The 19,373-nt window shown below is 40.8% G+C and overlaps 1 long non-coding RNA gene across 1 annotated transcript in view; it reads right to left on the bottom strand.

Annotated features, from left to right (window-relative positions):
• Positions 1–5,215: 5,215 nt before the first annotated feature.
• Positions 5,216–19,373, bottom strand: part of LOC143853214 (uncharacterized) — a 97,754-nt gene continuing 83,596 nt past the window's right edge. Inside the window, exon 2 of the long non-coding RNA XR_013237053.1 lies at positions 5,216–5,612. This is a non-coding gene — a long non-coding RNA (uncharacterized LOC143853214). The remainder of the gene's footprint in view (positions 5,613–19,373) is intronic.

The raw sequence follows: 19,373 nt of genomic DNA, 5'->3' as shown, positions 1-19,373 counted from the left end.
GTGTTTGTTTGTCTAAGTTGTAGATCTTGATAAAGTAAGATCAAGGATGCTTGGATTGAAGGCCAAGAAGCCCACATTGGACCACTAATTGGAAGGCCAAAGTCATCAAGCAAGAAGTCATGAAGACTTGAAGACATGAAGAAATTAATATTGAAGACCATTTCTTAATGTAATTGATCCAAACCTAGATTAGGTTTTTAGAGGCATAATTAAAGTAATCTCACACACCCTAAATAAACAAGTGATTGTATTTGTGGAGTTCCAACACCTTGGAACCCTCATAGCAATCCCATCTTGGTTGAGAACTGGAAGCCCAAAAACAGAATTGAAAATCTGCTCTGCATAGGCTTCTCGGAACTCCGAGAGTTTTTCTCGGAACTCGGAGAATTCTCGGAACTCCGAGAAATGGTCTAGTAGACTTTTTCCAACTTCTGTGAGGCTTCTCGGAACTCCGAGATTTTTTCTCGGAACTCCGAGAATTATTCTCGGAACTCCGAGAACACTCCAACGGTCTGAAAAAGAGCCGTTTGGAATTTTGCTGGAATTACCGTAATGCCACTGAACGGTCATATTTTGTTTTTTCTATAAATATGGGTGTTCTAAACATACAAACGATCAATCCTAACACTCTTAAACTTCATTTGAATACCCAAGAGTGAATCAAGCTTCAATTGTGCCTCTCATCACCAACTCTAGGATTTGGATCATAGGCTCTCAATTGTACATCTTTTGTAACCCTTGTGAAGGGATCTTTTAGTTCTTTCTTTCATCTTTCAAGATTTGTATTCGGGCGAGTATTCGGAGAAGCGGAGCCCTTTTTCTCCGTGGTGAGGATTGCCACCAAGGTTAAAGCAATTGTAATTGGCACCGATCTTCGCCAAGGTTAAGAAGATCAAATAGTGAAGCCATCAACGGGTTTGGTTGGTGGAGTGGAGTAGGCCTCGGGTTTGAGGACCGAACCACTTTAAATCTCGGGTGCACTCTTTCTATCTCTTTGCTCTTTCATTTGCATTGCACCATTAGATTTAACTTGTATGCTTAAAATATTGTTTTTGATCTCTTAATCGGTTTAAGTTTTTCAAATTGGTAAATTCTAGTTTTCTTAAACAACCGTATTCTCCCTCTTCATAGTTGCCATTTCTATTATAACTTGGGACCCCCTATATCGGATTTTCACTTGGTATCAGAGCATTGGCTCTTAAAAGATTTTAAAATTTTTGTAAAAGTTATTTCAAAATCTAACTAGGGAAAGATTTTATTTGGCAACTTCTAATTGTGAAATGGCACACCAAATTGGAACCGGACTTCCGGAAGGCCATTCCACAACTAGACCTCATTTCTTCAATGGGTCAAACTATGGACATTGGAAAACAAGGATGCGCATCTATCTTCTTTCGATAGATGTGGAACTTTGGTACATTGTTGAAAATGGATACAATGTACCTTCCAATCCTTTTGAAGAATGGAATATGGTAGAGAAAAGGCAAGCTAATTTGAACTACAAAGCAATAAATTCCTTGTTTTGTGCCTTAGCTACCGAGGAGTTTAATAGAGTTGCTCTTTTTGATTCCGCCAAGACTATTTGGGATACCCTTGCAACTACCCATGAGGGAACATCACAAGTCAAGGATTCCAAAATAAACTTGTTAAAGAGCAAGTATGAAATGTTTAGAATGAGTCCAAACGAGAGTATTTCGGAAATGTATACTCGTTTTTCTATTATTTCTAACGAACTAGCTAATCTTGGTAAATCTTATCTTAACGATGAGCTTGTGAGTAAGTTACTTAGGTCTCTTCCTCCCCATTGGGATCCAAAGGTGACCGCGATTCAAGAGTCAAAAAATCTCAGGACGCTAACCATAGAGGAGCTCGTAGGATCTCTCATCACCCATGAGATGCTCCTTACTAGCCGACAAGAGGAAAAGAAGCCAAAGGAGAAGGAGAGGGAATTTAGATCCCTAGCACTCAAGGCTTCCAAGGAAGACTCATCAAGTGAAGCGGATAGTGACGAAGAAGAAGCTTTACGAAGATTCAAGAGCTTGTGGAGAAAGAAGCATAAGAAAGATAAGAAAAAGAAAGAAGAAAGTGATGTTGATGGAGCCTTAAGATGCTTCAATTGCAAGAAGATAGGACACAAAAGACCGGATTGTCCACTTCTAAAATCAACTTCCTCTAAGTACAAGGGTAAGAAGGATTGGAAGAAGCATAAGGCTCTTGCCGCCGGTTGGGATGCGTTAAGCACATCGGGCAAAAGCTCAAGTGAAGGGGAAGAAAATAAAAAAGATGATCTTTGCTTCATGACATTCACCCATGAAGTTGAGGTAAACTCTAACCCCTCATATTCTTCATCTAGTAGTAAAAGTGATAGCATACCTTATGATGAATTATGTGAAACCTTGCATACCCAAATTTCCAAAAACAAAGTTCTTAAAAAATCCATTTTAAAGTTAGAAAAAGAACTTGAATTTTTGAAAAGTGATTTATCTTCTTCCATATCTCAAGAACAAGTTACACTTGAAAATCATAAACTTGAGATTAATACCCTTAAGGGTAGTTTGGATGAGAAAACTTGCCAACTTTTAAAATTTCAAAATATGGCAAGCTCCTCCAATTCTTATGAAGATGAAAGAAATGAGCTTTTAGTTCAAACATCCCATCTTCATAATGAAAATGAAAGACTTAGATTATGTTTACATGGATTTCTAAATGGAAATAAAATTATTGACATAATCCTAAGTAAAACTAGTCTTAGACCTCAACATGCTTATCATGATAGGACTAGTGTATCTAACCCTCTTGTTAGATGCCATTTTTGTGGAATGAATGGTCATTACCAATTCCAATGTGCATCCAAGAGTAGGGCTAGATGTGGGACCAAGAAATCTTGGGTTCCCAAAACCCCCATATGATGATATTCATATTGTGTAGATTAGGGGTTTTTGAACTTAAAATTGAATATATTTCATTTGTATGTTTTTTTTGATAACCCCTCTTGTATTGTAAAATTATTTTAACTAGGGGGAGTTAAAATTGAATTTTTCTTTGAAAAAGGGGGAGCTTTAAAATTGTAAATTTTAAACCCTTGTTTTTCTTACCCCTTCTTTTTGTTGATGACAAAGGGGGAGAAGAATCTAGAGTAAAGTCTCTAGTGTAAGAAAAATGTGAAAAGAGTATATGCTTTGATTTGTAAATCTCTTGTGCTTGTCATCATCAAAAAGGGGGAGATTGTAAGCCCAATGGTTTTTACCTTGGCATTCCCATCTTGTTTTGATGATTCCAATACACAAGTGATCATTTATCAGTAATGTGTTTGTTTGTCTAAGTTGTAGATCTTGATAAAGTAAGATCAAGGATGCTTGGATTGAAGGCCAAGAAGCCCACATTGGACCACTAATTGGAAGGCCAAAGTCATCAAGCAAGAAGTCATGAAGACTTGAAGACATGAAGAAATTAATATTGAAGACCATTTCTTAATGTAATTGATCCAAACCTAGATTAGGTTTTTAGAGGCATAATTAAAGTAATCTCACACACCCTAAATAAACAAGTGATTGTATTTGTGGAGTTCCAACACCTTGGAACCCTCATAGCAATCCCATCTTGGTTGAGAACTGGAAGCCCAAAAACAGAATTGAAAATCTGCTCTGCATAGGCTTCTCGGAACTCCGAGAGTTTTTCTCGGAACTCCGAGAAATGGTCCAGTAGACTTTTTCTAACTTCTGTGAGGCTTCTCGGAACTCCGAGAATTCTCGGAACTCCGAGAATTATTCTCGGAACTCCGAGAACACTCCAACGGTCTGAAAAAGAGCCGTTTGGAATTTTGCTGGAATTACCGTAATGCCACTGAACGGTCATATTTTGTTTTTCCTATAAATATGGGTGTTCTAAACATACAAACGATCAATCCTAACACTCTTAAACTTCATTTGAATACCCAAGAGTGAATCAAGCTTCAATTGTGCCTCTCATCACCAACTCTAGGATTTGGATCATAGGCTCTCAATTGTACATCTTTTGTAACCCTTGTGAAGGGATCTTTTAGTTCTTTCTTTCATCTTTTAAGATTTGTATTCGGGCGAGTATTCGGAGAAGCGGAGCCCTTTTTCTCCGTGGTGAGGATTGCCACCAAGGTTAAAGCAATTGTAATTGGCACCGATCTTCGCCAAGGTTAAGAAGATCAAATAGTGAAGCCATCAACGGGTTTGGTTGGTGGAGTGGAGTAGGCCTCGGGTTTGAGGACCGAACCACTTTAAATCTCGGGTGCACTCTTTCTATCTCTTTGCTCTTTCATTTGCATTGCACCATTAGATTTAACTTGTATGCTTAAAATATTGTTTTTGATCTCTTAATCGGTTTAAGTTTTTCAAATTGGTAAATTCTAGTTTTCTTAAACAACCGTATTCTCCCTCCTCATAGTTGCCATTTCTATTATAACTTGGGACCCCCTATATCGGATTTTCACAAATGCATGTCCCTCTGTGGAACCCATAAATTGATTGTTAACATTGATTTGGTCAGTGGTCATCTATCTAATGTGAAGTTAATCTCACTTTCAAAATCCTGCTTTTTGGTAGTAACTCCGTAACTCTTTCATTAAACATTCAAACTACAAATAACGTAGGGTTATCTTCAAATTTTCATGAATCTAAACATGCCCATAATTTTCCACCTAATGCAAAAAATATGAACAAGGAAAGAAACTGAAACAAGCATTTTTTTTCACTTCACAAGAACATGAATAGATCAGTCTGTTCCTGAACAAATAATCAAATAAACTTTTTGTATCATTCCCATTTACATGAGAATCTAGACCCACCTCGTGCATCAGTGCCCTGTTAAGTATTTGTTCATGTTTGTCAATTTTTTTTTTCATTTTTGAACAGCAAGAAAGAACATGAAAGAAAATCCAAGACCCATTTTTAGAACACTACATTCTGTTAGCAAGAAAGGAAGTTTGGCATTTTTGTTGCCATGATTGATAGAAAACTGATAATGGCACACCTCCCATCTCCATGGATTGAAGGCAAGTGGATCTTCATAAGTTGCAGGATTCAAGTGGACGGCTGGAGGACACACCATAATCGCCCATCCTGCTGGAATTGTATATCCATCTGCAAACATTACTCACGTAGGTAAAACAGTCCATTATAGTTACAAAAATATTCATGTGTTATGCATGATTTAGACTTTTGAGAATCTAGATTATAGTTACAAACATAGTCATAACGGATTTGATGATTGATCACCATGTGGGCTATGTCCACTAAAACACAATCCGAAGCAAATTTACAGCCAATAGACATGTCCAGTAAAATGAAAAGAACACCAAACATAAGAACCATATCTAAGTAGAAGAGGAAGTTGACCCGGCAGAAGTTGTTGACGCTAGTGAATATCCGTGAGCGCTGGTCTCCTCTTTCCCATTTTGTACGCACCCAGTACTGCCATGTAAATAGGCATGAAGGACAACATCTGCCTCCTGCCTAGTCCCATATGATTGATAACAAGCTCCACTGAACTTGTTGACCTGAAGATGGCAATCCTGCCAATTTTCAAATACACCAACCTGCCTTCCCTTGAAAACAGCGTAGAACTTTTGTTTTGCCATTCACCTGCAGGAACGCAAATTCAAACAATAGCTATATGGATAAAAAGGAAACAAATGCGATATGTGGAAGACCTAGAAAAGAGAAACAGAAAGCCCAATTAAAGGCTAATCAAGCTAATAAGTAGTGGACCTATAACAATTATTGCTATGACAAAGAAGAACATTTAAAAAAAAATCCAACCATTATACTAATATCAGTAACAGGGGGAAGGATTGGTATCTCATACCATAAAGAAGCGTACAACAACAGTAGTAAAACAGCAAGAGTCTAACTTTCTTCATCTTACTCATTTCCATCTTGGGTATCGGCATTTTGCTGCTCATTTGCAGCCACCTATTAGCAAGCACAGTAGTAGAGATTTAAATCAATAAGAAAAAAAACGGAGCATAATAAATTGACAAGAGCAATAATAACGTTTCCAAACCTTAGTCCTCTTTTGACAGCTTGTTTTGTAATGTCCATATCCCCCACATTTTGAGCACTGGCATTGCTGTTTTTGTGCTTGAGTGGCCTCTATGCCAGATACATGACGCGTTGCACGCTTTGGCCTGCCCTTCGTCCTTACAACTTCAGGGTCGCGAATTGTAAACCCAAGTATTTGACTGGAATCAAAGTTTGACAGAGGTATTTGACTGGGACCAATGTTTAACTGAGGTATTTCACTAGGACCAATGTTTGACTGCACTTGGCTACCAACTGTTACCAAGTCACTCTGCGGAGAGACAATATCCTTCTCCTTCTTTTCAACTTCTACAGCAAGCTCTGTACAAAAATCAGTCATCTTCTTGAAGAGAATCTCGTCATTACCAACTTTTTCAATCAGTTGCTGCCATGTTGACATTAGACACCACCTCTTCAGTCCATTCACGCCACTAGTATCTCCTTGGGTTACAGATGTTGTGCCCCCAGCTCGATACCTTGCATCAATTGACCACCTCTTTAATAAATAGCGTTTAGGGATAGTAGGTACTTGCTTTCTATCCATAACGTGAAGGATATGTCTGCATAAGATTCCTTCCCTCTCAAACTTAGCACATTGACATGTCGCAGTTACATCGTTGGAACTGTCAAACAGAACCCTAAGGTATTTCTTCTTGTCATCTGTCCTGATTCCTACATTGTATTCCACAACATTGCCGTTCTTTCCCAACTTGTCTTTCCATAAGGCAAAATTACCCATCATCTCATCTTGGAATATGGTGAACATCTTCTTTGTATAGAATTCCCCAGCCTTTAGTTCCAATGGGCTGGTTGTGTTCATTTTGGCAATTGTATTTTTAGACTTAAAATCTTCTTCCAATTCGGCTTTACGCCGCTCAACCAGTGCCTTGTCGTATTGACCCAAGAATTCAACTAAGGAGGTGTTCTGGTTAACATAACCATCAAAGAAGGAATTTACGCTTTCACTCCGTTGACTAGATGTCATTCCTGCTGTGAATGTGTCTCTCTAATAGGCGGGAACCCAATGCTCGCGGATATCCCACATTTTTCCTAACCAATGACTTTCACCAATGTCATATTTATCAGCCAGAGATTTCCATTCTGTCTCAGAATCCTCTATTTCCCTCCTGTAAAACCAGTGATTGTAATCCTTGTAGAAATCAGTGTCGACATCTCTCATGTCCGCAACATGCTCAAGGAGATGCTTCTTTATGTGCCACGAACAAAACCGATGCCTGGTATGTGGAAATACTTTTCGAATTGCATTTCGCATAGCCCCGTCCATATCAGTTATTATAGCACCTGAAGCTTTACGAAACATACACGTGAGCCACTGCTCAAATAACCAGGTGAAAGTCTCCTCTGTCTCGTCGGCAAGAAGTGCACATCCAAAAAGAGTCGACTGCCTGTGATGGTTAACCCCAGTGAACGGTGCAAACGGCATTTTAAACCTGTTCGTTTTATAAGTCACATCAAATACGATCACATCACTAAACGTAAGGTATGCTTGTCTCGCCCTCGAATCAGCCCAGAACATCGAACGCAAAGTTCCATTCGCGTCTAACTCCAACTCAAATTAGAAGTTCGGGTCTTCAGACTTTCTCTTTTGGAAATGGTTCGCCACTATCACCGCTTCTTTACCCATATTGTTCTCCCTAACTGCTCTCAAATGGGCAATAACTTGATTTGTTGAGACCACGGGAGCATTGGAAGTAGAGTTAATGGCATTCTTTATCTGAGCAGGCTTGAAATTGCTTCCACTGAGCTGTTCAATCAAATTCTTACAGCCTTTGTTTTTACGGAATTGACTATGTGAACGATGCATTTGCGTTTTAAGTGGTGAAGTAAGGTCATGAGAATGGATGTCGTCAAAAGTTGTAACTTTCCACTCTTTATTTCTCAATTTGATGATCATCCTTGCTTTACAATTCATTCTGGCAAGGCGACGCTCCCTCAAGTCCTTAACATCATCTCTCTTCTCCTTATCCTTTTTCTCTCCCTCTTTATTACATACAAACGTTCTCGATATCACCGTCTTTGTTAAATTTGATATGGTAGTACTAGATTTTCGTAGTCCAAAACCAGTAGCATACGCATAAGCATTGTAGAACTCATATGCAGCTTCCCAAGTTTGAAAAACCTGGTCCTCAAACGGCATATTCACAATACTATCTTCACCGACAACCTTGTTGGGAGTAGTAACTGTATGACTACAACCTTCATCTCCGTCTTTCCCATCAGTAGCCTCCCATTGTAGATCATCATCATTGACATTCACCCCATCATTAATGTCAATTATATTCCCATCCCATACTAAATTATCATCGTTCAGATTAAACCCATCGTCAATAGAGGGGTCCATTTTTTATACCTAAATAGAGAGAGCAGAAAATAAAGGGGAAATGATATCAGCAGTTACCACTATCATAAATAGAGAGAGCAAAATACAAAACAAGAAATGGCCGATTGACTAATTCTACAAAACTATTGTAGATTTCACCAAGAAATGAATTTTAATAAGAAAACGACAAATTAGATTACTAATACAAATGAATTTGGCACTATGCATGGAAAATGGAAAACTCTTTCCATGGTTAACAAGGTGAAGGTAACTACTAACTACAAAAAAAATTAAGGGAATAGCATGATGTAGATGGGGTGAAATCATAAAAAAAAACCCTAGCAGAACCTCAAGAAGATAAAAATAACTGAGAATTGAGTATGAAAATAAGCTATGAGCATAAGATAAAACCTAAAATAGAGAGAAAATCAAAAATTCCTGCAACATTCATGATTTTTGCAGGAAAAAAGGAGAAAAGAGAGAAAATCAAAAATTTGTGCAACATTCATGATTTTTGCAGCAATAAGCTTCTCTGTTAAAATTTTAAACAGGATTTAGGGTTTAAAGTGGAAGGGGGTTTCATGAAAAAAAGAGCCCTAAATCGATTAGCTTTTAGCAACCCACTATACAACAAAAAAAACGGAGAGAAGCGTTACAAATTAAGCATCAACAGAAGAAAAAAATTAAAATATAGAACCCAAAGGGGGTTTCATGGATTTATGGTTTACAGTGGAAGGGGGTTTCATGAGAAAGAACCCTAAATCGATTAGCTTTTCAGCAGAAAAATAAAAAAGAGAGAAAATCAAAAATCAAAAATTTCTGCAAGATTTTTGCAGCAAAGAAATAGAAAATGAGAGAGAAGTTAAAATAAAGCTGAAACCGTAGCAAAGAAATTTATCTCACAGAGGATTTGGGTTTTTCCTGCTGAAAAAAATGAAAAAACCCTCTTCTTTACAGACAAATCCGTAGGCAAAAAAAAAAAAGGAGGAAAAGAGGAAGAAGGCACTAACTTGTGGGAGGAGAAGATCGTTCATGGGCGAGCGTTTCCGTCGGATGAGGGTTTTCTTTGGGGTTTATACGGCTGGTGGGTAGGAGGATCGGAGATTTGGGTTTATACGAGACCTCTAGGATTTGGGTAGGAGGATCGGATGATCGTCGGCTTCAAGACCTCGAGGATTTGGGTTTCTCCTGCTGAAAAAAATGAAAAAATCCTCTTCTTTACAGACAAATCCGTAGGGAAAAAAAAGGAGGAAAAGAGGAAGAAGGCACTAACCTGTGGGAGGAGAAGATCGTTCGAGCGTTTCCGTTGGATGGATCGTCGGTGCGTGTCGGAGTTTTGGGCGAGCGTTTCCGTCGGAGGATCGTCGGCTTCGAGACCTCTCCGATTTGGGAATTTCTTTGCTGCTGGTTTTTTTAACAACATATACTCTTTTTCTGTAGCATACGCATGGGCCCACTTTCAATAGCCAATGAGAGTGCACCTCTCTCTTCAACCGCATGAATGGTAAAAACGGTCGAGCGCATACTCTTTTTCCTCATTAAATATTTATATTATACATATAATACAGAAGCTTGTCTTATTCGTTCTCATGTCCACTCTTCGAGGTTATTTAAAACCTGATAGATGTAAATTTCCATATATGGCTATTAAGACCCAATTTGTTTTGGATTTTGGGAATTGATTTTGAATCCAAAATTACTTATTGGACTCAAAATTCAATTTTAAGTCCAATGAATTTTGAATCCAATAATTAGTTTTGGATTCAAAATCAATTCTTAAATTAAATTCAAAACAAAGAGGACCTACACACCTTTTAAAATGTAATTTTTGTAACTAGTAAATAACATATTTTAAAGGGTAAATGATTAAAAAAATGCAAAGATTATGCTAAATTGTGAATAAAAGGTAGATATTTAAATATTGTAAAAAAAGGGCTATCAGGTGAGAGAGTATGAGTTTTAGGACAAATATACCCCCACTTTCATTTTCCCACCATTTCTTATGCTCTAATCCCCACGTTTTTCTTTCTTCTTCCTCTCCCAGCCAATGTGAAAAACACCAGTGCAGCCATTCCCATCCTTTGGAAGCTCAAATCCCATTGTATTTTGTTAAAAAAAAACACCATTACTTGTGAGAAATTTGAACTTCGGTGATAAACATAGCTCCAAGTAGGTCCATGCTCTTCTACTTCAATAGGGTTTAACAGTTTATGAAGGTTCTCATATTTTGTTGGGTTTTAACATTTTATGAAGGTTTTCAATTTTGTTGGGTTTGAACATTTTATGAAGATTTTCATTGTTTTGTGTTGAAAAAAAGAGAGAAATTACCCAAGTTGTTCTATGTTGGTTGTATATTTGTTTCCATTGTTTTCTCGGGTTTTAAAAGAAAGTTAGAACCACCATTTTCTCTGTTGGAAAAAGACCATTACTTGTTTCTACCCAATTTGGTTCGTACTGGTTCCGGGGTAGAAAATGTCGCTCCGTACTGGTTCCGGCGTATAAAATGTGGTTCCCTAGTGGTTCGAAGGTATAAAATTTGGTTCCTTACTAGGTTCAAGGGTATAAAATGTGGTTCCCTAGTGGTTCTGGGGTATGAAATGTGGTTCCCTAGTAGTTCCGGCGTATAAAATATGGTTCCCAAGTGGTTCTGGGGTTGAAAATGTGGTTCCGTAGTGGTTCCAGGGTATAAAATGTGGTTCCCTAGTGGTTACGAGGTATGAAATGTGGTTATGTAGTGGTTGCGGGGTATAAAATGTGGTTCCCTAGTGGTTCCGGGGTATAAAATGTGGTTCCCTAGCGGTTCCGAGGTATAAAATGTGGTTCAGGGGTATAAAATATGGTTTCGTAGTGGTTCCGGGGTATGAAATGTGGTTCCGTAGTGGTTCCGGCATATAAAATGTGGTTCCCAAGTGGTTCCGGAGTATAAAATGTTGTTCTGTACTAAGTTAAGGGGTATAAAATGTGGTTCCCTAGTGGTTGTAGGGTATGAAATGTGGTTCCCTAGTGGGTCTGGCGTATAAAATGTGGTTCCCAAGTGGTTGTGGGGTAGAAAATGTTGTTCCCTAGTAGTTCCAGGGTATAAAATGTGGTTCCCTAGTGGTTACGATGTATAAAATGTGGTTCCGTAGTAGTTCAGAGGTATAAAATATGGTTCCCTAGTGGTTCCGGGGTATGAAATGTGGTGCCCAAGTGGTTCCGGCGTATAAAATGTGGTTTTCAAGTGGTTCCGGGGTATAAGATATGGTTCCCTAGTGGTTCCGGGGTATGAAATGTGGTGCCCTAGTGGTTCCGGCGTATAAAATGTGGTTTTCAAGTGGTTCCGGGGTACAAGATGTGGTTCCCTACTAGTTCCGGTGTATAAAATGTGGTTCCCTAGTGGTTCTAGGGTAGAAAATATGGTTCCCTAATGGTTCCGAGGTATAAAATGTGTTTCCGTAATGGTTCCGGGGAATAAAATATGGTTCCCGAGTGGTCACGGGGTAAAACATGTGGTTCCCTAGTGGTTCCGGGGTAGAAAATGTGGTTCTCTAGCGGTTCTGAGGTATAAAATGTGGTTCCGTAGTGGTTGCGGGGTATGAAATGCGGTTCCCTAGTGGCTCCTGGGTATGAAATGTGGTTCCCTAGTGGTTCCGCGGTAGAAAATGTGGTTCCTTAGTGGTTCCTAGTTATAAAATGTGGTTCCGGAGTCGTTGCGGGGTATAAAATGTGTTTTCCTAGTGGTTCCGGGGTATAAAATGTGGTTCCCGAGTGGTCCCGGGGTAAAAATGTGGTTCCCTAGTGGTTCCAGGGTAGAAAATATGGTTCCCTAGAGGTATAAAATGTGTCTCCCTAGTGGTTACGAGGTATAAAATGTGGTTCCGTAGTGGTTGTGGGGTATAAAATGTGGTTCCGTAGTGGTTGTGGGGTATAAAATGTGGTTCCGTAGTGGTTGAGGGGTATAAGATGTGGTTCCCTACTGGTTCCGGTGTATAAAATGTGGTTCCGTAGTTGTTCCAGGGTAGAAAATATGGTTCCCTAGTGGTTCTGAGGTATAAAATGTGTTTCCTTAGTGGTTCCAGGGTATAAAATGTGGTTCCCGAGTGGTCATAGGGTAAAAATGTGGTTCCCTACTGGTTATGGGGTAGAAAATGTGGTTCCCTAGTGGTTATGAGGTATAAAATGTGGTTCCGTAGTGGTTTCGGGGTATAAAATATGGTTCCCTAGTGGTTCCGGTGTATGAAATGTGGTGCCCTAGTGGTTTCGACGTATAAAATGTGGTTTTCAAGTGGTTCCGGGGTGTAAGATGTGGTTCCCTAGTGGTTCCGGTGTATAAAAAATGTGTTTCCGTAGTGGTTTCGAGGTATAAAATGTATTTCCTTAGTGGTTACGAGGTATAAAATGTGGTTCTGTAGTGGTTGTGGGGTATAAAATGTGGTTCCGTAGTGGTTCAGGGGTATAAAATATGGCTCCCTAGTGGTTCCGGGGTATGAAATGTTGTTCCCTAGTGCTTCCTTTGCTCAAAATGTGGTTTTCAAGTGGTTCCGGGGTATAAGATGTGGTTCCTTAGTGGTTCCTGTGTATAAAATGTGGTTCCGTAGTGGTTCGGGGGTAGAAAATATGGTTCCGTAGTGGTTACGAGGTATAAAATGTGTTTCCCTAGTGGTTCCGGGGTATAAAATGTGGTTCCCGAGTGGTAATGTGGTAAAAAATGTGGTTCCCTACTGGTTCCGGGGTAGGAAATGTGGTTCCTTAGTGGTTCTGAGGTTTAAAATGTGGTTCTGTAGTGGTTGTGGCGTATAAAATATGGTTTCCTAGTGGTTCCGTGGTATGAAATGCGGTGTCCTAGTGGTTCCGGCGTATAAAATGTGGTTTTCAAGTGGTTCCGAGGTAGGAAATGTGGTTCCCTAGTGGTTCTGAAGTTTAAAATGTGGTTCCGTAGTGGTTGCGGGGTATAAAATATGGTTCCCTAGTGGTTCCGGGGTATGAAATGTGGTTCCCTAGTGATTCCGGTGTATAAAATGTGGTTCCGTTGTGGTTCCAGGGTAGAAAATATGGTTCCCTAGTGGTTTCGAGGTATAAAATGTGTTTCCCTAATGGTTCCGGGGTATAAAATGTGGTTCCCGAGTGGTCATGGGGTAAATAATGTGGTTCCCTACAGCTTGCGGGGTAGAAAATGTGGTTCTGTAGTGGTTCTGAGGTATAAAATGTAGTTCCGTAGTCGTTCCGGGTTATAAAATATGGTTCCCTAGTGGTTCCGGGGTATGAAATGTGGTGCCCTAGTGGTTCCGGCGTATAAAATGTGGTTTTTAAGTGGTTCCGGGGTATAAGATGTGGTTCCCTAGTGGTTCTGGTGTATAAAATGTGGTTCCGTAGTGGTTCCAGGGTAGAAAATATGGTTCCCTAGTGGTTACGAGGTATAAAATGTGGTTCGGGGTATAAAATGTGGTTCCCGAGTGGTCATGGGGTAAAAAATGTGGTTCCCTACTGGTTCCGGGGTAGAAATGTGGTTCCTTAGTGGTTCTGAGTAGGGCTGGCAACGGAGCGGGTCGGGGCCGGATGTTGGGGTCCCCTACTCGTTCCCCTCTGCGGGGAATTTTCCCACTCCCCTTCCCCTCCCCACTGCGGGGATGGTGGGGAATCCCCTCCCCTCCTCACGGGGAATATCTAATCCCCATCCTCTCCCCTTCCCCGCCCCGCATCCTTCAAGGACAATCACTTTACTTTCTCACTTTACTTTGTTAAATGTTAGGTTTAAAACTAAAGATTTGCTAGGGACAATCACTTCTGGCATGTTGCGGCTTGGTTATTGCATGTGAGAGTAGCCACACAACCCACACAGGCTAAGATTTTGTCTTATTCATTTTATTAACATGGGGACAAAGGTGGTTGCTCTCAGATTCATTTAATTGATCAATAGTCCCTAGCAGATCCCTAATTCCCAATCCCACTTGCCAAAAAGTACTGTACGTGCCACACCATAGGAAGATCCAAACCGTCCATTTGATGGGCACACCATACTACCATAGGCATAGGATGATCCAAACCTTCCACTTGATGGGCACATTGTAGGTTAATCCAAACTGTCCATTTGATGGGCCACAACGTAAATAGGTTGTGACCCAAAAATCTTTTCCATAGGATAATCCCAACCCTCTGATCTATAGAGGAATTGCATATTATGGTACCTTCTATAGATCGAAGGGTTGCAATCATCCTATGGAAATGATTTTTGGGCCGCAATCTATTTACGTTGTGGCCCATCAAATGGACAGTTTGGATGATCTATGGTGTGGCCTATAAAGTACTTTTAAATTGTAGCCTATCAAATGGACGGTTTGGATCATCCTATGGTGTAGCCCATACATTACTTTTTGAAAAATAATGGACTATACGAGCGCACACCATATAAAATCTCATCACTCATCAGAGAGATGTTGCCTTTATTTGGGGGAGGGAGATTTTCAAAGAATTTAATGTTGCCTTACAGTGATGGTTCGATGGAGAGATTTTAGGGATTTCTAAGGCTAATATACTAATATAATGAGGGACAATGCCCAATGGATTATGGGAAGTGATATTTATGCCCCTTTTCATCACCAGGGACACCCAGCGTTAATGTATCAATGGCAAAAAGGAGGCTCATGTACTTTATGTCAGAAATATCGAGAGGCTTTGATTGCAAAGTACACTGGCATATGGGTGTCCCTGGTGATAAAAGGGGCGTAAATATCATTTCCCATGGATTATGGGTAAAAGAAAACATAAAAAGCTATTTTCGGGACAAAACTATACTAATGGAAATTATGAAAATTTTGGGGGAATCTTGTAGATATGTTTTGATCCAAGGGGTTTCTAGTAGTTTTCCCAAAAAAAAAAAAACACTTTAAAAATACAAGAAAAAAAAGCATTAATGCGGGGCGGCGAGGGGTGGGGCGGGGCGGGGCGGGGAGAATTCCATCCCCTTCTCCTCCCCTTCCCCGCACCGGGGAATTTTTTAAATCCCCTTCCCCTTCCCCTTCCCCACTCAAATCGGGGAAACCCCTCCCCAAGCGTGGCGGGGCGGGGCGGATCCCTGCTTTTTCGGGTGAAATTGCCAGCCCTAGTTCTGAGGTATAAAATGTGGTTCCGTAGTCGTTCCGGGGTATAAAATATGGTTCCCTAGTGGTTCCGGGGTATGAAATGTGGTGCCCTAGTGGTTCCGACGTATAAAATGTGGTTTTCAAGTGGTTCCGGGGTATAAGATGTGGTTCCCTAGTGGTTCCGGTGTATAAAAAATGTGGTTCCGTAGTGGTTCCGAGGTATAAAATGTATTTCCCTAGTGGTTACGAGGTATAAAATGTGGTTCCGTAGTGGTTGTGGGGTATAAAATGTGGTTCCGTAGTGGTTCAGGGGTATAAAATATGGCTCCCCAGTGGTTCCGGGGTATGAAATGTTGTTCCCTAGTGCTTCCGGCGCTCAAAATGTGGTTTTTAAGTGGTTCCAGGGTATAAGATGTGGTTCCCTAGTAGTTCCGGTGTATAAAATGTGGTTCCGTAGTGGTTCCAGGGTAGAAAATATGGTTCAGTAGTGCTTCCGAGGTATAAAATGTGTTTCCCTAGTGGTTCCGGGGTATAAAATGTGGTTCCCGAGTGGTCATGAGGTAAAAAATGTGGTTCCCTACTGCTTGCGGGGTAGAAAATGTGGTTTCGTAGTGATTCTGAGGTATAAAATGTGGTTCAGTAGTCGTTCCGGAGTATAAAATATGGTTCCCTAGTGGTTCCAGGGTATGAAATTTGGTGCCCTAGTGGTTCAGGCGTGTAAAATGTGGTTTCCAAGTGGTTCCGGGGTGTAAGATGTGGTTCCCTAGTGGTTCCGGTGTATAAAATGTGGTTCCAGGGTAGAAAATATGGTTCCCAAGTGGTTCCGAGGTATAAAATGTGTTTCCCTAGTGGTTCCAGGGTTTAAAATGTGGTTCCCGAGTGGTCATGGGGTAAAAATGTGGTTCCCTGCTGGTTCCGGGGTAGAAAATGTGGTTCCCTAGTGGTTCTGAGGTATAAAATGTGGTTCCGTAGTCGTTCCGGGGTATAAAATATGGTTCCCTAGTGGTTCCGGGGTATGAAATGTTGTTCCCTAGTGTTTCCTTTGCTCAAAATGTGGTTTTCAAGTGGTTCCGGGGTATGAGATGTGGTTCCCTAGTGGTTCCGGCGTATAAAATGTGGTTCCGTAGTGGTTCGAGGGTAGAAAATATGGTTCCGTAGTGGTTCCGAGGTATAAAATGTGTTTCCCTAGTGGTTCCGGGGTATAAAATGTGGTTCCCGAGTGGTCATGGGGTAAAAAATGTGGTTCCCTACTGGTTCCGGGGTAGAAAATGTGGTTCCCTAGTGGTTCTGAGGTATAAAATGTGGTTCCGTAGTGGTTGCGGGGTATAAAATGTGGTTCCCTAGTGGTTGCGGGGTATGAAATGTGGTTCTGTAGTGGTTGCGGGGTAGAAGATGTTGTTCCCTAGTGGTTCCGAGGTATAAAATGTGGTTCCAGAATGGTTACGGGGTATAAAATGTGGTGCACGAGTGCTCCCGGGGTAAAATATGTGGTTCCCTAGTGGTTCCGGGGTAGAAAATGTGGTTCCCTCAATGTTCCGAGGTATAAAATGTGGTTCCGTAGTGGTTGTGGGGTACAAAATGTGGTTCCCTACTGGTTCCGAGGTATGAAATGTAGTTCCCGAGTGGTCCCGTGGTAATAAATGTGGTTCCCTAGTGGTTCCGGGGTAGAAAATGTGGTTCTCTAATGGTTCCGAGGTATAAAATGTGGTTCTGTAGTGGTTGCGGGGTATAAAATGTGGTTCTCTAGTGGTTCCGGTGTATGAAATGTGGTTCCCTACTGGTTCCGTAGTAGAAAATGTGGTTCCCTAGTGATTTCGAGGTATAAAATGTGGTTCTGTAGTGGTTGCGGGGTATAAAATGTGGTTCCGTAGTGGTTCCGGTGTATGAAATGTGGTTCCCTAGTGGTTCCGTGGTAGAAAATGTGGTTCCCTAGTGGTTCCGAGGTATAAAATGTGGTTCCGGAGTTTTTCCCAGGGTAGAAAATATGGTTTCCTAGTGGTTTCGAGGTATAAAATGTGTTTCCCTAGTGGTTCCGGGGTATAAAATGTGGTTCCCGAGTGGTCATGGGGTTAAAAATGTGGTTCCCTACTGGATCCGGGGTAGAAAATGTGGTTCCCTAGTGGTTCTGAGGTTTAAAATGTGGTTCCGTAGTCGTTCCAGGGTATAAAATATGGTTCCCTAGTGGTTCCGGGGTATGAAATGTTGTTCCCTAGTGTTTCCTATGCTCAAAATGTGGTTTTCAAGTGGTTCCGGGGTATGAGATGTGGTTCTCTAGTGGTTCCGGCGTGTAAAATGTAGTTTCGTAGTGGTTCGAGGGTAGAAAATATGGTTCCGAGGTATAAAATGTGTTTCCCTAGTGTTTCCGGGGTATAAAATGTGGTTCCCGAGTGGTAATGGGGTAAAAAATGTGGTTCCCTACTGGTTCCGGGGTAGAAAATGTGGTTCCCTAGTGGTTCTGAGGTATAAAATGTGGTTCCGTAGCGGTTGCGGGGTATGAAATGGGGCTCCGTAGTGGTTGCGGGGTAGAAAATGTTGTTCCCTAGTGGTTCCAAGGTAAAAATGTGGTTCCTGAATGGTTGCGGGGTATAAAATGTGGTTCACGAGTGCTCTCGGGGTAAAATATGTGGTTCCCTAGTGGTTCCGGGGTAGAAAATGTGGTTCCCTAATGGTTCCGAGGTATAAAATGTGGTTCCGTAGTGGTTGTGGGGTACAAAATGTGGTTCCCTACTGGTTCCGGGGTATGAAATGTGGTTCCAGAGTGGTCCCGGGGTAATAAATGTGGTTCCCTAGTTGTTCCGGGGTAGAAAATGTGGTTCCCTAGTGGTTCCAAGATATAAAATGTGGTTCAATAGTGGTTGCGGGGTATAAAATGTGGTTCCCAAGTGGTTCCGGTGTATGAAATGTGGTTCCCTAGTGGTTCCGTGGTAGAAAATGTGGTTCTCTAGTGGTTGCGAGGTATAAAATGTGGTTCCGTAGTGGTTGCGGGGTATAAAATGTGGTTCCCTAGTGGTTCCGGTTTATGAAATGTGGTTCCCTAGTGGTTCCGTGGTAGAAAATGTGGTTCCCTAGTGGTTCTGAGGTATAAAATGTGGTTCCGGAGTGGTTGCGGGGTATAAAATGTGGTTCCCTAGTGGTTCCGAGGTATAAAATGTGTTTCCGTAGTGGTTCCGGGGTATAAAATGTGGTTCCGCAGTGCTTCCAAGGTATAAAATGTGGTTCCAAGAGTCTAACTTGTTGTTCCAATTGTGGTTCTAACATTCTAAAGTGGTTGTATCATTGTAAATGGTTGTTTATAGTTTGTATTGAAAATTTATGAAGGTTTAATAATGGTTTTATCCTAATAGGGTTTGCGAAAATAGTGGAAAGAAGGGCTTCTTTTATCTTACATGTTGATGGGTACTTCAAGGATGAAGTATCATTTCAGTATATTGGCGGGACGAAGATGTCTTTAATTGTGAATCGGCATATAAAATTTTTAGAATTTGAGTCTCTAGTTCACCAAAAAATTGGGACCGCAGCAACCGGTATCTCACAATCTATAAAATGTCGATATGTCATGGATCCATATTAAATCTTGTTGTACGACATTCGAAATGATGATGACTTAGCTATGGTGATGATGCTTTTTGAGAATAGCCTCTTCAATTGTAGGAGCCTGTACATAACCAAAGAGTACAAAGTAGCAGGAATTAGTTTTGCAGCGATCCCCATCCGGAGGTAAAATATTCACTCAGGTGGAAATTTTCATTCTTTGAACTCTCATTCGATTACACTATTAGGTCATGTGAAATTTGTCATTGGTCAGGTATATGAGGGATATAAATCAACATTATGAAGATCCTATTTTATTTGAAAATATTTGTGAACCTTCTTGTCGTCCTCTTGAACCGCCATTGAACCCCAGAAATAATTCCATCCGTGCAG

Source organism: Tasmannia lanceolata, unplaced genomic scaffold (genome assembly GCF_043159265.1).
Source record: "Tasmannia lanceolata isolate RefF3 unplaced genomic scaffold, GAP_Taslan_0.1 ptg000019l, whole genome shotgun sequence".
NCBI classification, from domain to species: domain Eukaryota; kingdom Viridiplantae; phylum Streptophyta; class Magnoliopsida; order Canellales; family Winteraceae; genus Tasmannia; species Tasmannia lanceolata.
Note: the sequence above shows the minus strand (reverse complement) of the source record. Positions and strands in the feature narration are given on the sequence as shown.